General features: G+C 40.1%; 1 protein-coding gene across 5 annotated transcripts in view; it reads right to left on the bottom strand.

Annotated features, from left to right (window-relative positions):
- The window catches only part of slc12a5a (solute carrier family 12 member 5a), a 178882-nt gene that overhangs the window by 101486 nt on the left and 59707 nt on the right, over window positions 1–17689 (bottom strand). The window lies entirely within an intron of this gene.

The raw sequence follows: 17689 nt of genomic DNA, 5'->3' as shown, positions 1-17689 counted from the left end.
TTCACATTATTCGAGTTTCACCTGTATTATATAATGCTAAACATATCAGCAGTTAATGCACATTCAAGAATAAAAAGGCAATGAAACTCTGAATCATATACACTCACTTCTGAATGTCCATAACATTCACATTTGTTAGGCATTATATAATGTTAATCATTATCTCCTAAGAGACAAACATGTCCTTTGGTTTGGGTCTATGTCTCCTGTCTCAATTTATGTTATCAAACAAAACTATTTCCAACATGCTAAAGGAGATCAACACCTCAAGCACAGGTCAGGGAAGTATTTTCACCATTATTATGGCTTCCAAGACCACTGTACATTAAATTTAATCAGCCAAGGGGTTCCTGTATATCAGACCTTCCCAACAGGGATTCGCAAATGGACAGGTATGCTAGTCCTAGAGATAGTGGAGAGCTCTTCCACCCTCTTAAAACGTGAAACAGGGAAGCGTGACAGAGGGTTAGATCACGCTTTAGAGGACAGACAGCGAGTGACGGCTTCTCTTCTCTGAATGTAAATTACAGCTTCACCTGTCACTCAAAATCAACCAAGGACATCATGAGAGGGAAAGAAAGAGCGAGAGAAGCATACAGAGAGAATATTCCAGATCCTTCCCTCCAGTCTCACTCAGCAAGATTTTTTTTCAAGTGTTTTAAACATATGTTGAGGAAAGAGAGTCTTTGAAACATGACGGAGGTCCACAGGGGTCCACAATCACATCTGCTCATTCATTCGAGAGGATGCAAATATTCTGCGTACTGTACAGAGAACGGGTGGCGTTCTCTAATACAGAGATGAGAAATCATATATTTACAATGTAGAACTTGACTGGCATGTTACAAATCCCTGAATTGCTTGTTGACTTGATTGCACGATTTGAGACTTGAGACATAAAATATGCCAAAACGCCATGAAATGGTCTAACAAATACAATATTCCTTCTTGCCTTGATATATTTCATACTGAAACAGGAAAAGCAACATCTGAGCATTAACAAAGACATTAATTGCAGAATATATGTATTTTAACCAGAGAAACAAGATATTCGAGTATTGAACGCTTATTTGCTAAAAATGTGCACTTTTAAGAGTGCATTAGTACATAGATGAGTTCAAAGCTATAGTCATAGAAAGGTCACAAAACTTACATTTTAATTTCATGGGGTCTTTAAGAGATCATGCCTGCATATGTTTGATAAACCTGTTTTTCCTGTGGAAACTACTGAAATCTGACTGATGGAGACACTTCATAACTGACAGAAAGTGTGCATCACTGAAACTCTCCCTGCAAGACCCGAATTATTCTCAAGCACACACACACACACACACACACGCACGCACACACACACACTTTTATGTAAGCACTGCCACAGATGAGGAGATTCACTCAAAGTCTAATTTTATACCACAGCAACATCAGAGCTCAAACTCGCAAGTCCAATCGGTCAGAAAATAAACAAACAATGTTCCATCACATTAAACTTACACAAACTTCCTTTTTCAATCCCATATTGACTGTACCATGAAACATGGTAGTTTCAAAAGTATATACCATATTATATACTTACATGGTATATTCATAATCTAGTGTAAAAACATTTTAGTTGAAGGTTTGTGCCAACAGTGATAAGCTCTACACGACTCTATTTATAGTCATCAGTCAGTTTTAGCATCAATGCTAACCCCTGCTCCCTCATTAGGCTCCATGTGAAGTATGTGTGTGGCGTAATGGAGAGTTTGGCATCAGTCGAAGGCAGGCCGAGTTTGATCTCTCTCTCTCATGCTGGCCAATTACCCAGCATTCCTTTAATTTTCCTCCAGTAGCTCCATATATCCCTCCCCATCCGTCTGCCATCCAGCTGTCCCCATGCAGCACCAATTACAAACTCCTCTTATGGATTTAGACAGGACTATTTTTGAATCCTGCTGTGGGAGGACACACACTCCAGACTGGAAACATCTCGTGAGTGACGCTTTCCTGTCCATCGTCGATCACATCTCTCGGTGGCCGAACGTTAGGCTGGTATGCTCAGATGTTTTCATGCGTTTGAGTGACGCAGTTTATTGAGGCAACTAAAAAAAAATATGATCGGATATTTTAAATGACGACACTTGCATGAATTACATTTGTGTGTTTAAAGTCACTATAAAATCAAAATCCAATTGTTTTTAAATGGAATATTGCAGTATTATATATATATATATATTTTTTTTTAATGTGTCTTGTAATCCTTATTAATCAAAATAACTTGAGCAACCTGTCACTCACATGAGATCCACCAATAGCAAACCACAACCATCCAATCAATTCCCCATGAACAGAATCAAGTCCCGCCCTACATTTGTTCATCAAAACAACTGATGCATTTATGCCAATCTCACCAAGCACACACCATTACAAAGTAGGTAAATATATAATTAAATGAGTTGCAGTTCGCACACACAGCGGCACACTTCCAACCAATTACATGTGCAAAGATATCAGCCCTAAAGCTATCGGGACAGAGACACAAACACCGTTATCGTTCACGGCAAAACACCTCCTTTCTCATCGACAGTCATTGAGCATTGAGAATATGAACTGAGTGCACAGAGAGAGAGATAGAGGGGGAAGAAAAAACACTATCTTGCAAACAGGCACGGCGCCACCGCTGGGGAAATGCCTCGGCACTGTAGATTATTACTCAAAACCATCTGCCCAAATGCTTTCTTCCAAATCGACTTGGAAGGGGGCGAGGGAAGACGATGTTTTCCTCTGCAACACTGAACAAGGTTAGAAGCGAGACCCGCTGGCGCCCGTCCAGCCATGGGTAACCATGGAAATGAATATTAGCTCGATCTGAGGAGAAGCAAATCGTTCCTGGAAGTACGTGTGCACCCACAAATGATGGAGGTGGATCTGTTCAGTGTCATTAGGGTGCTTTCTAAGGCAGAATCACACAGATTCTGCAGATTTGTCAGCTGTACATCCATGATGTGGATCCGTTCCAGCACATCTCAAAGCTGCTGTATTAGACTGAGATCTGGTGACTGTGGAGGCCGTTTGAGTTTAGTGAACTCACTGTCATGTTCAAGAAACCAGTTTGAGATGATTTGAGCTTTGTGACATGTGTGTTATCCTGCTGGAAGTATCCATCAGAAGATGAGTTCACTGTGGTCATAAAGGGATGGACATGGTTAGTAAGAACACTCAGGTCGGCTGTGGCGTTTAAATGATGCTCAATTGGTACTAAAGGGCCCAAAGTGTGCCAAGACTATATATAACAAACCATCACACCACCAGCAGCCTGAAGTGTTGATACAAGGCTGGATGATCCATGCTTTCATGTTGTTCACGCCAAATTCTGACCCTCATCTGAATGTCACAGCAGAAATCCAGACTCATCTGTGTTCAGAGAAGATGATCTGCGTTCAGAGATGCTCTTCTGCGTTCAGAGATGCTCTTCTGCGTTCAGAGATGATCTTCTGCGGTCAGAGATGCTCTTCTGCAGTCAGAGATGATCTTCTGCAGTCAGAGATGCTCTTCTGTGTTCAGAGATGCTCTTCTGTGTTCAGAGATGCTCTTCTGCGGTCAGAGATGATCTTCTGTGTTCAGAGATGCTCTTCTGTGTTCAGAGATGCTCTTCTGCGGTCAGAGATGATCTTCTGCGGTCAGAGATGCTCTTCTGCAGTCAGAGATGATCTTCTGCAGTCAGAGATGATCTTCTGCAGTCAGAGATGATCTTCTGCAGTCAGAGATGCTCTTCTGTGTTCAGAGATGATCTTCTGTGTTTAGAGATGCTCTTCTGCAGTCAGAGATGATCTTCTGTGTTCAGAGATGATCTTCTGCGGTCAGAGATGCTCTTCTGCAGTCAGAGATGCTCTTCTGCAGTCAGAGATGATCTTCTGCAGTCAGAGATGCTCTTCTGTGTTCAGAGATGATCTTCTGTGTTTAGAGATGCTCTTCTGCAGTCAGAGATGATCTTCTGCAGTCAGAGATGATCTTCTGCGGTCAGAGATGATCTTCTGTGGTCAGAGATGATCTTCTGTGGTCAGAGATGATCTTCTGTGTTCAGAGATGCTCTTCTGGGGTCAGAGATGCTCTTCTGCGGTCAGAGATGATCTTCTGTGGTCAGAGATGATCTTCTGTGTTCAGAGATGCTCTTCTGGGGTCAGAGATGCTCTTCTGTGGTCAGAGATGATCTTCTGCGTTTAGAGATGCTCTTCTGCAGTCAGAGATGATCTTCTGCAGTCAGAGATGATCTTCTGGGGTCAGAGATGCTCTTCTGCGGTCAGAGATGATCTTCTGTGGTCAGAGATGATCTTCTGTGTTCAGAGATGCTCTTCTGGGGTCAGAGATGCTCTTCTGTGGTCAGAGATGCTCTTCTGCAGTCAGAGATGATCTTCTGCAGTCAGAGATGATCTTCTGCAGTCAGAGATGATCTTCTGCAGTCAGAGATGCTCTTCTGTGTTCAGAGATGATCTTCTGTGTTTAGAGATGCTCTTCTGCAGTCAGAGATGATCTTCTGTGTTCAGAGATGATCTTCTGCGGTCAGAGATGCTCTTCTGCAGTCAGAGATGATCTTCTGCAGTCAGAGATGCTCTTCTGTGTTCAGAGATGATCTTCTGCAGTCAGAGATGATCTTCTGCAGTCAGAGATGATCTTCTGCAGTCAGAGATGATCTTCTGCAGTCAGAGATGATCTTCTGCAGTCAGAGATGCTCTTCTGTGTTCAGAGATGATCTTCTGTGTTCAGAGATGATCTTCTGCGGTCAGAGATGATCTTCTGCAGTCAGAGATGATCTTCTGCAGTCAGAGATGATCTTCTGCAGTCAGAGATGCTCTTCTGTGTTCAGAGATGATCTTCTGTGTTTAGAGATGCTCTTCTGCAGTCAGAGATGATCTTCTGCAGTCAGAGATGATCTTCTGCGGTCAGAGATGATCTTCTGTGGTCAGAGATGATCTTCTGTGGTCAGAGATGATCTTCTGTGTTCAGAGATGCTCTTCTGGGGTCAGAGATGCTCTTCTGCGGTCAGAGATGATCTTCTGTGGTCAGAGATGATCTTCTGTGTTCAGAGATGATCTTCTGCAGTCAGAGATGATCTTCTGTGGTCAGAGATGATCTTCTGCGTTTAGAGATGCTCTTCTGCAGTCAGAGATGATCTTCTGCGGTCAGAGATGATCTTCTGTGGTCAGAGATGATCTTCTGTGGTCAGAGATGATCTTCTGTGTTCAGAGATGCTCTTCTGGGGTCAGAGATGCTCTTCTGCGGTCAGAGATGATCTTCTGTGGTCAGAGATGATCTTCTGTGTTCAGAGATGCTCTTCTGGGGTCAGAGATGCTCTTCTGCAGTCAGAGATGATCTTCTGCGTTTAGAGATGCTCTTCTGCAGTCAGAGATGATCTTCTGCAGTCAGAGATGATCTTCTGTGTTCAGAGATGATCTTCTGTGTTCAGAGATGCTCTTCTGGGGTCAGAGATGCTCTTCTGTGGTCAGAGATGCTCTTCTGCAGTCAGAGATGCTCTTCTGCGGTCAGAGATGATCTTCTGTGTTCAGAGATGATCTTCTGCAGTCAGAGATGATCTTCTGTGGTCAGAGATGATCTTCTGTGTTCAGAGATGCTCTTCTGGGGTCAGAGATGCTCTTCTGTGGTCAGAGATGCTCTTCTGCGGTCAGAGATGCTCTTCTGCGTTCAGAGATGCTCTTCTGCAGTCAGAGATGATCTTCTGCGGTCAGAGATGATCTTCTGAGGTCAGAGATGCTCTTCTGCGTTCAGAGATGCTCTTCTGTGTTCAGAGATGATCTTCTGCGTTCAGAGATGATCTTCTGCGGTCAGAGATGATCTTCTGCGTTCAGAGACGCTCTTCTGCGGTCAGAGATGATCTTCTGCGGTCAGAGATGATCTTCTGCGTTCAGAGATGCTCTTCTGCGGTCAGAGATGATCTTCTGCGGTCAGAGATGATCTTCTGCGTTCAGAGACGCTCTTCTGCAGTCAGACATGCTCTTCTGTGTTCAGAGATGATCTTCTGCGGTCAGAGATGCTCTTCTGCGGTCAGAGATGCTCTTCTGCGGTCAGAGATGCTCTTCTGCGGTCAGAGATGCTCTTCTGCGGTCAGAGATGCTCTTCTGTGTTCAGAGATGATCTTCTGGGTTCAGAGATGATCTTCTGCGTTCAGAGATGCTCTTCTGTGGTCAGAGATGATCTTCTGCGTTCAGAGATGATCTTCTGCGTTCAGAGATGATCTTCTGCGGTCAGAGATGCTCTTCTGTGTTCAGAGATGCTCTTCTGCAGTCAGAGATGCTCTTCTGTGTTCAGAGATGCTCTTCTGCGGTCAGAGATGATCTTCTGTGTTCAGAGATGCTCTTCTGCAGTCAGAGATGCTCTTCTGTGTTCAGAGATGCTCTTCTGCAGTCAGAGATGCTCTTCTGTGTTCAGAGATGCTCTTCTGCAGTCAGAGATGATCTTCTGCGGTCAGAGATGCTCTTCTGTGTTCAGAGATGCTCTTCTGCAGACTTCGGTTGTAACGAGTGCTTATTTGAGTTACACAGAACTGACACTCACTGGATATTTGTTGTGGTTGTGCGTGAAAATCCTAGTAGATCAGCAGTTTCTGAAATACTCAGACCAGCCCGTCTGGCAACAACAACCATGCCACATTCAAAGCCACTTAAAACACATTTCTTCCCCATTCTGATGCTCAGTTTGAACTTCAGCAGATCGTCTTCACCATGTCTACATGCCTAAATGCATTGAGCTGCTGTCATGTGATTGGCTAATAAGATATTTGCATTAATGAGCAGTTGAACAGGTGTACCTAATTAATTTATTGTGTAAATCCCTCATAATTACAGTGGAGGGTCTTACAAACAGGGGCAAAATCATATATAGACCTACTGTAGGTGTAGATATCAACTGATATCGCATTTGTGGAATGATACAGCTTATTTTTATGTTGTTTTTAAAAGTCCAATACATAACTGATAATCAGAATCAATTTTTAATTGCCTTTTGCATTTTTAACAATTTGTTTTGATTTCATGTCTAGTTAAGAAATCACAGAATGAATGAAACTGTCGTTTAAAAGGTTTAGTTAATTATCCAAATAATGAATAATTCACACTAGTTACTAGTGCTTGTATACAAATTACTTAATAATGTAGAGTATATACATTGCTCTATCTGTGAATACTGTTGTTGGGTAAGGTACTACTTTCTAGGGACTACCCAAATTATGGCAAGTATTCAAATTGTTTTAATCATTTAAAAATGAATTATTGGTCTCTCTCTAATGCCAGTAAGCAGCTCCCTAGCGATCTCCCAGAACACCCTGAAAACCAACTAGAACACCCAAGCAACATTTTGCACAAGCAGGTAAATCTTCTTCAGAAAATTGCTAGTTTATTGCTGTTGTCAAGAAATGCCCCGAAAGCACGCAGCGGATCAAGCTGTCTTCAGGTTTTATTAAATTGGCCCAATTCTTTCCAGAATCCCAATAGCTCACATCCCACTGACCACAACATCCTCTCAAAAACACTTCAGACATCCTAATGCTTCTTGCAAGCACATGGGAAACTTGTTTTGGACCCAGAAAGCCGATATGATTTGACAACAGCAATCTAATGCAACCCAATTTATTTCAAACTGGCATTTCTGGACTGGTTTGGTAGATTTATATCAGAGGGAGAAAGAGGCTGAGAAAGAAACGTGGGTGTTTGCAATCGTAAGGTTTCAGTGCTGAAGACGTTACAGAAACCTACAGTAATTAGACTCTGGTACTGCGAGACATCCTGAGCTTTATATGACATCTGTGTGTTACACAACTGTGCCAAACACTTATTGTTCTGCTGTTCTAATGATGAGAGTGAATCATATCATATAACCTTGAAATGGAAAAGGTTCAATTCATTCGCTCTGTTTAAACTGGAGACTCTTGATTAGTCACTCTATGGAGAGCAATGAGAAATAAAGCTGGCTCGAGCTGGAAACACATATATGCTGTGTTATCTACGCAAGCAGTTCATACATAACCACGAGAGATGCTTTGAGCACTTTAATGTTAATGCATAAGATTCCTACAGATGTCTACAGGCTGCAGCTAAGGGGAAATCCAGCTAAAACACGATTCCGGCTGGTAAATATCAATATAAATACATTTACACACACAAAGACAGATAGAGACAGACTGACAGATAGAAAGATAGATAGATAGAATGATAGATTGAATGATAGAACAACAGAAAGAATGATAGACAGAGCGATAGAGCGACAGAGAGAACGATAGAAAGAACGACAGAAAGAACAAAAGAGAAAGAATGATAGAATGACAGAAAGAATGATAGATAGAATGACAGATAGAGCGATAGAGAGAATAGACAGACAGATAGATGAATGGATGGATAGTTGGATGGATGGATGGATGGATGGATGGATGGATGGATGGATGGATGGATGGATGGATGGATGGATGGATGGATGGATGGATGGATGGATGGATGGATGGATGGATGGATGGATGGATAGATAGATAGATAGATAGATAGATAGATAGATAGATAGATAGATAGATAGATAGATAGATCCTGTGAAGGGTCTCCACCGCAGTGATGTCATATATTATTTAGTAATTTGGGCCACTTGTTTATTCACAGTCGTTGTCTCCCTCCTCACTATTTCACTCTCTACCATCTTATTTCCCCTGCTATTCAGTTTTAAATGAGTCTCCTGCACTCGTGAGCAAACACACACACACACACATACACACCCACCCACACACACACACACACACACACACACACACACACACACACACACACACACACACACACACACACACACACACACACACACACGTGTCTTGGCCTTGGTGGTGAGCAATGCAGTCGGCGGCTCCATTGCGACAGCGGTAACTATGGCGATAACACCGAGGAGAACTGCAAAACATCTCCTACATGCTCGCACCTACATCCACTGCATTTCTTTAAAACATGACAAATCAAGTGCACTCAGTGGATGTCACGAAAAACATGTCCAGAGCATACTTCACCCTAAAACCACAGGGAAGAAAGCTAGAAATTACATTTTGCATAGCCTATTTCAGGTTAGCCATTATGATGTTTTGGCTTTGTGACATTATTTTCATGAAAATTAAGCACATTTTTAGTGATGTAGTACTCGAGACCAGTCTCGAGACCGATTTCTGCTTTCTCGGACTCGACTCGGACTTGTTCCTTCAAAGACTCGGTCTTGACTCGGACTCAACCCTTCAAAGACTCGTCTCGGTCTTGACTCGGACTCGGCATAGGCGGGCTCGTCCCCATCACTAGTCCACTAGAATACATACCACTAGAAAATTTTAATTTGCTCTGCATGTCCTAACTATGATAAAAAAAGTCAGGGTGGGCTTAACATGTTGATGACAGAGCAGCACTGTTGAAGCAGTTTAGAAAAATAGGCAGAAGATGATGCATGTGGTAGGGATTTTTTTAATGATAGTAAAAGCATAGTCCATATTAAGACGTTAAGACTCCTCCTCTAAACAATTCCCAATCTAGCTTAGTCTGTAGGCCTAACTGTTGATTATTAACTGGGGTGATATTAAATCATGAATATGAAAACTGACATGTTTTTATGGTCTTGGTCTCGACTCCTAAAGACTCGGTCTTGACTCGGACTTGCTTCCTCAAAGACTCGGTCTTGACTCGGACTCGACTGAATTTGAAAACCAACGGACTCGGTCTCGACCCTTCAAAGACTCGGTCTTGACTCGGACTCGGCATAGGCGGTCTCGTCCCCATCACTACACATTTTCTTCCAAAATCTTAATGTATTCAGACACTTTGACACACTTTTTTTTTTTTTTTACTGTATTCAGAGTAAAAATGCTGCTAATTTAAATTTAGCAACATCAAAGACAGTACAACAAACACAATCATGACGCATAAATATATTTTTACAATTTGATGCATCATATGAATAAATGCATCATTGTCTAATTACAGTAATGATATTTTTGTCACGTCACAGTAATAATATTTTATTGCAAAATGTGCCACACTGTCATAAACTGTTATCTTTAGATTTTGTTGTGTGTGTGTGTGTGTAAGTGAGTAAATAAATAGACAAATAGTCTTTAATTACTCATGTTAAAATCATCTGTCTGTCACCTACCACTAGAAATAAAAGGGGAAAAAAGCAGAACATCTTAAACTTTTAAGGTTGACATAATTACCTCAGAATTAGTATTCATTACCATCACCTTTACTGTAGGGCTCATGTTTAATTAAAAGAGACTATTTCCCTTTCAAACCCATTAATCGTTTGACATATGGAGTGTGTGAGTGTCATTTTAAACCACATTTAGACTCGTTTAGAAACTAAAGTCACACATAAAAATGTCAGAATGTTACTGTAATGCATGCACAATATCAAAGGAATGCTGCAGGATCGTTCATAAACGTCACTTATCTTCATTTCTGCATTTTTAGTGGATGTCTGAAGTCAGTTCACACAGGTGTTCAATAGAGGAACCACAGGTGAAGAGAATCAACATGATCCACGAAACACACACAAACACAGGCTTCAGTAGATCAACTGTTGGAGCATGGCAAACTCTGTCTGAATTTGAATATTGTATGAATCTGAGTCTGATATGAATATTTCATATCTTATGCAGTGACAATCATAACTTTTAAGTGGTTTTTAGTGCCGGTTAAACCTGAGGTGAGGCCAGAAACTTTATAGTGAGTGGATCCTGGTGAAAAAGGGTGGATCTCAATGGCAACTCTAAAAAATACATTTTATAATACATGGGCTAAATATAATCTGATAAATTAACCCCCAGTTTCACAGACAAGGCTTAATATAGTCCCAGAATAAATGCATGTTTGAGCTGTTTTAACTGAAAGCAATGCACTGATATATCTTAAAGGGGACATATCATGCTAAATGCACTTTTTTAGCCCTTAAATGCATTTTGTTGTATATTTGGAGTGTTTAGAAGTACAGAAAAGATGAAATTATTCTCTTCAGGTGCTTCGTTGATATCTTTATATTCTGTTTTGGTCATATTTTTCAACCTGTTCCGATTTTTCTGTTATCTATGACGTTTTGTGAACTATCACGTCACAGTATTTGCAGCGGAACTGCCAAATAAGGACATTGACTTCCGGCCCAACACTTCCAGCAATCCGCCATTTTTATTTCTCGCTGCAATTTTGTAGTCCAAGCTAAAGGATGCAGAAGTTACGAGAGGGTAAGTTAAAATGTTCGGTTGTTGGATGTAGTAACCCACACGCTTCATTACACCGTCTAATGTAGATGAACTGCCGCGCTTGTGACAGGGCGCATGTTTAACTGAAAGAACGAGCAGAGAGAGAGACTCGGTCGCGCGCGCGCTCACTCTCTCTCTTCGGAGCCAGGCGAAAATGTAAACAAGACACCGTCTCCAAACTAGACGCTGTCTTGCTCTCTCTCCCTCGCACATATTAATCAAAATAAATCGACACGGTGGTAAAAGGTCGGAAGACCAAAGTTTCATGTGTAAATACAGTAACACACCATTGCGATACATCCATATGAAGACGTTGTTCTGCAGGTTTGTCGTCTTCATTTTCATCTCGCTCCGGCTCCGACTCTGGCTCGAACATGTAAGGCTGGCTGGACAAGTCTTCCGTTGTTGACATTTTGTTAATAACGTGTGAATAAAAAGTTTCTGTGCCGCTAGATAATCGTATCTCTGCTATCAAACTACAAAAATGGCCGAACGGGGTGGAGTTGAACCTCTGCAACCTGGAGATGGGGCGGGGTATGAAGTGTCTCAATTGTATTTAAAGAGACCGCACCAAAACGAGTTGCTCTCAGAAGCACCTCAGAAAAGGGGTAAAAAAGGGGCCTGTGGAGCTATAATAATGAGGAATTCAGACCCAAGCATTGCAGTTCCGCTTTATATAGACCACAAATGTATGATTTATATGTAAAAAGGAACAATTTAAAAGCATGATATGTCTCCTTTAAAATATGTCAGTGCCATTGTTTTGTCTCACGATACACACCAGTAATGTTTGTTTCTAAGGCACATTTATAAAAGCTACTTAAATGTCCTAATCGAACTAATAACTAATCCTGGTTTAATCTAAGCCCTGTCTGTGAAACCAGGCCTATGATTAGTTAAATTTGATTTATTGTCAGCCAACTTGATTAATAAAAACAACAAAATCCATGAATTGATAAAATAGCCAGTGTAATAATAACAGAATAAGAACAATAAACAAAGGTAATAATCATAGGCGGAGCATCAAAGGTTTCTATTTACAGCGTGTTTCGCAGCGTTGTAGCCAATCACAGACGTGTCTGTTGAGTTCTTGAATGCAATGGCCAATCAGAGGCGATTAAGTTAGAATCCACTGGTTTTTATCCAGTGCTGAGTTTTGCTAGCCTACATCAAGATGTTAGGTCTGGCAACTCTCCATAGACACGGCTCAATCCGAGGGGTGGGATAAACGGCTCTTTCAGATTCCCTCTGCACGCAATAGGACAGCGCTTCAACCAACCAGAGCGTTTTCCCAACAGCGGAGCTGACGTTAGTTGATAGATTCAACTTCTGAATCTGGCCGGCAAAACTACGAACACATCTTCCTTTTTTTAAGAATGACTTAAGTGCCGTTCTTTGCTCTTTTATCAAAGAAAAACTCCAAGTCCTCCAGAGCCAAAGCCGATTCGAAAGACTGTTCGCCAGAGGCAGCAACTCTTCTTTGTTTTCAAGTAGCAGGGAACCGTCGCAACTCTGTCGTCATTATGTTAAGATGATGACGCCCCGCCTACTCTATACACGACGTGATTGGCCAGACCCAATTTAGGTTTTTACAGCTCGAAAGTCAATGGAGAGTTGCTAGACTACCCTGGCTGCAAAATACATTTTTGCATGTATTGTCTACAAACCGAAAGGTTGGTGGTTCAATCCCCGGTTCCACCTGACCAAGTGTCGAGGTGTCCACGAGCAAGACACCTAACCCCAGCTGCTCCCGACGAGCTGGATGGCGCCTTGCATGGCTGACACCGCCGTCGGTGTATGAATGAGTGAGTGAATGGGTGAATGTGAGGCTATATGTACAGCGCTTTGGTGGCCATAGGTCTGTGAAAGCGCTATATAAATGCAGTCCATTTACATTTTGCTGCCGCTAGCGTGTGTCTAGATTTCTAGGCTAGAGTTTTGCATGTTCATAAATAAGTGTAGACATTATGTAAATAAGAGATTCATTGTGCAGTGTAGACAGATTCATTGATTATAACATAACTTGTTGAGATTGCGTCAACTCAATTCAGGAGTGACATCCACTACTAAATGTATGTATTTCAGTGATTATTATTGTCATGTATGCATTTACATTTACATTTATGCATTTGGCAGATGCTTTTATCCAAAGCGACTTCCATTGCATTTCAAGGTTCACATTTACATTCTTATAAGTTCTTGCTTTCCCTGGGAATTGAACACATGACCTTGGTGTTGCAAGCGCCAACGCTCTACTGTTTGAGCTACAGGAAAGCTATATGCATCATTTTTCTCTCCTTAGAAAGAAATACACTTCATACATTTTATCGAAATTTACAAAATTTGTGCAAGTTTTGCGCAAATGGCTACCGTGACGCATTAAGAGAATCTGCTGAAACAGAGGGCCGCTCACAGGCTCGGCCTTAACCAAACATTATTAAAGACCTTCAGCAGACGCTGCAGCGAGAGAATGAGCGAGAGAGGTGGACGGGACAGTCATTAACCCCTCGATGAAGGGAATCAGAGCGAGTGAGGACAGAATAGACACACAGAGTGACTTTTGGACCCAGAGGGCCCTCAAGAAAGATACATCAAATCAGTCTTTCTGAACTCTGACACGACGATTCTATCACATCCACATTTCTCTCCCTCATCTATCTTCCCTTGAACTATACTTTCAGACTGTTTCCTCAATAAAAGTTAGGGTGTAATAAGGAATATCTGAGTGAAGATGATGCAGACAATGTCTTTTCTGTCAGAACAGGACACTGGATCACTTCAACCCATTCAAATGTGTCACAATCAATCTTGAAACATGCAAGAATCAGCATTTGACGCAAATGCTGACAACAGCAGCTTGGTAGTAAAAATAAATAAATAAAACAATACATATCTGGAAGGGTTAAACTGGTGACACTTTACAATAAGGTTCATTTGTTAACATTAGTTAATTGATTAACTAAAATGAAGTAACAATGAGCAATACATTTGTTACTGTATTTATTAATCTTTGTTAAAGTTGATAAAAATACAGTCAATCATTGTTTGTTCATGTTAGTTCACAGTGCATTAACTAACGTTAACAAATACAACTTCTGATTTTAATAATGTATTAGTAAATGTTGATATTAATGTGAACTAAGATTAATAAATACTGTAAAAGTATTGTTCATTCTTAGTTCATGTTAACTAAAATAGTTAACTAATGAAAGCTTATTGTAAAGTGTTACCTTTAAACTACTCTACTGTTTTTAAAGAAATTAATACTTTTATTCAGCAATGATGCATTAAATTGAAAATAAAGACATTTATAATGTCACAGAAGAATTCTATTTCAAATAAACTCGTTCTATTCTTCAAAGAATCATGAAAAACAATGTATCAAGTTTCCATTACATACGTAATTCCACAAAAATATGAAGCAGCTCAACTGTTTTTAACATTGATAATCATAAATGTTTCTTGAGCAGCAAATCATCATATCAGAATGATTTCTGAAGGATCATGTGACACTGAAGACTGGAGTAATGATGCTGAAAATTCAGCTTTGATCACAGGAATAAATTACATTTTACAATAAATTCACAGATATTTGAAATTGTAAAAATATTTTACAATACATCTGTTTTTACTGTATTTTTAATCAAATAAATGCAGCCTTGTCGAGCCTCTTTTTTCAAAAACATAAACCCAAACTTTTGCAAGCAAAACAATTGCAATCCAAACAAACACAAATGAAGGGAAGCTCCAATATAGCAATGAAAGCCTCTCATCGACCAAAAGCATCCAAATCATAATGTCACCTGTTGCATTCAAATGCTGTCTAGCTACAGACCTTCATAAGACACAAGACCGCAGCATCTACATCACTGCATGACAGCGGCATTAATCATCAGCGTTCACACTGTAAAACAGTGACTGATCATCCCTGTGTCACTGTACAGTCCTCACCGCCACAGCGCCAGGGTGTGTGCTGACAAATAGCACAATAACCTCTTATCTCTGAAAGACTCATCCACAGTCCCTCTCAGAGCCACGTCCTCTGTCTATCTCTGATATCCTCCATATCACTCTGTTGATAAGCACTGACTGCGGCTTCACAGGGGAAGGTCAAGTGATGAAAACAGAAACATCATCACTAAAAACAGATTTTTATATTTTATAAGGAAAATCATTCTCACTGGAAAGATGCTGAGGTGTTGTGGGTGGTTGCCGGGGTGTTGCTATGCAGTTGCAGTTCTAACATCGAACATGGTCGATAGGGAAAATGCATTTTAAATATATTTTCAACTGTACATGCACTAATTCAATCTAGCTGTGTGTAAATATTGGTTTATGTCCAGAGCTGTAGGAGGGGAGCAGCAAACCCCTGTTGTGTTCCCTCAGTGAAGAGCCGCTATTGTTACCGTGACAGTGATGAAGATTTATGCAATGCCGACTGGATAGATGAGATTACAGAGCACTAAAAGTCACACATCAGTGAACACAACCTCATAGCGACAGGTCGGGACACTCTACTGGAGTCCTTCAAGTCACCGGAAGACACACATGAAGCAAAACAAAATAATAAATAATAATAAAAAATAGTTTTGCTTTTAGATGCTAATAGGCCAATACAGAGTTCCCGCTGTACTAAAATGCAAAAAGCAAGGCCTATCTTTATTTCTCACAACAAACAAACTAACAAACAAATAAATACATAAATTCAATTATATAAATATTAGTGCTGTCAAATCGATTATTTGAATTATCATAAAAGTTTGTAAATATATAATAAATATTATATATAATACTAATAAATAATATAAATTACATATAATAAATAAATAAATAGAATTAAAAATATACATACACTACCCATCAAAAGTTTTGAATAATTAAGATTTTTAAAATGTTTTTAAAAGAAGTCTCTTCTGCTCACCAAGGATGCATTTATTTGATCAAAAATACCGTAAAAACAGTAATATTGTGAAATATTATTACAATTTTAAATAACCATTTTCTATTTAAATATATTATAGTGTAATTTATATATATATATATATATATATATATATATATATATATATATATATATATATATATATATTCTTTTTATTAGCATGTACACCCTGCTAAATAAATTCTTTTTCCATCAAGCCTGGAACAAACTCTTAACAGATAATTAACAGAGAGGCATCTCATGAATATGCTGAAGCGGATGACGCAGAATGCATCTGGAGGACGGATGCCTTTCATCTTAGTGTAGTGGGACAGCGAGATGCTCGCCTAAATCTCCTGATAATCCGCCTCAGCTTGTAATGAAAGGGATAAATCAGGACCCTGGACAGCGCTCGGCAGGGCTGGGTGATAGTGCGTCTGGATTCAGCACCACGGACAGCAGCACATCCACATACCTGGATCACATTCTGGGTTTGGGTTTATAGGGCATTAAATGGACCTAAAAGGCACAAATCTGTGGCAACAAAAGCAGGTGCACTGAACGTAGACTGAACAATAATCCAATGCTATAGAGGATGAAAACAGAGTAGGGAAATGCCATTGAACACAGTTCCCCAATCTGATTTGTGCCATATAACCATGTGTGTGATGTATGTGCTGTGTGAAGAACTGCCTCCAGATAAGATCAAAGAGTCTAAACACACACCAACAGCTGCTGACGCCTGTTAAACACACTGATCAGATAGTCACGTCTGATGAAAAGGAGCATAACTGAGTGAAATCCAAATGTAATTGAATGACATTTCATTGTCTAAGGAAGGGAGCAGCGAATGTCTGAGTGTCATGGGCAAAGAAACTGTTACAGAGGTGGAGACGTGTTCAATATCGACCTGATAGATGAGATTATACAGCAGTAAAAGTCACGGTGCTCTTCTGCTGGAGTCCTTCATACTACAGAAATGAAGGATTTTTTTTTTTTACTTAAAAATAGAAAAAAGAAAAAAAAAAGAAAAGTTCAACAAAAAAAAAAAACCTCTGAACTTTCCTATTCAACACCTCTACTACAGTGGCAAGGATAAAATTATATCATAAAAAATAAAAATAAATTATTAACAATAACAATAATTTTAAAATAAAATAATAAATCCAAAATCCAAAAATCACAGCACTCTCCTACTTGACTATTAAAGCGACAAGGATTAAATAATAATATTAAATAACAACAATATATACAATACGCAATATTAATATAAATATAATAAAACAAATGTTCCATAAACAGCTTAAACTAAAAGCCACACAGCACTGGATGCTACCTTACAGAATCAGGTTAAAAACAGTGAGATAGTGTCAAATTTGACGACGGCATCTCCGTCTGTACCAGAGGAGTTCTTAGAGCATGATGCCAGTGTGTGACGGCAGAGAGGTTCCCCTTCCACCGAAGCTTTCTGCTTTTGTGTGACACGCTTGAAAACAAACAGAGGCGCACGGAGC

Source organism: Squalius cephalus, assembly GCF_949319135.1.
Source record: "Squalius cephalus genome assembly, chromosome: 10".
Classification (NCBI taxonomy): domain Eukaryota; kingdom Metazoa; phylum Chordata; class Actinopteri; order Cypriniformes; family Leuciscidae; genus Squalius; species Squalius cephalus.
The sequence above is the reverse complement of the archived record's forward strand: the minus strand, read 5'-3'. Positions and strand labels throughout refer to the sequence as shown.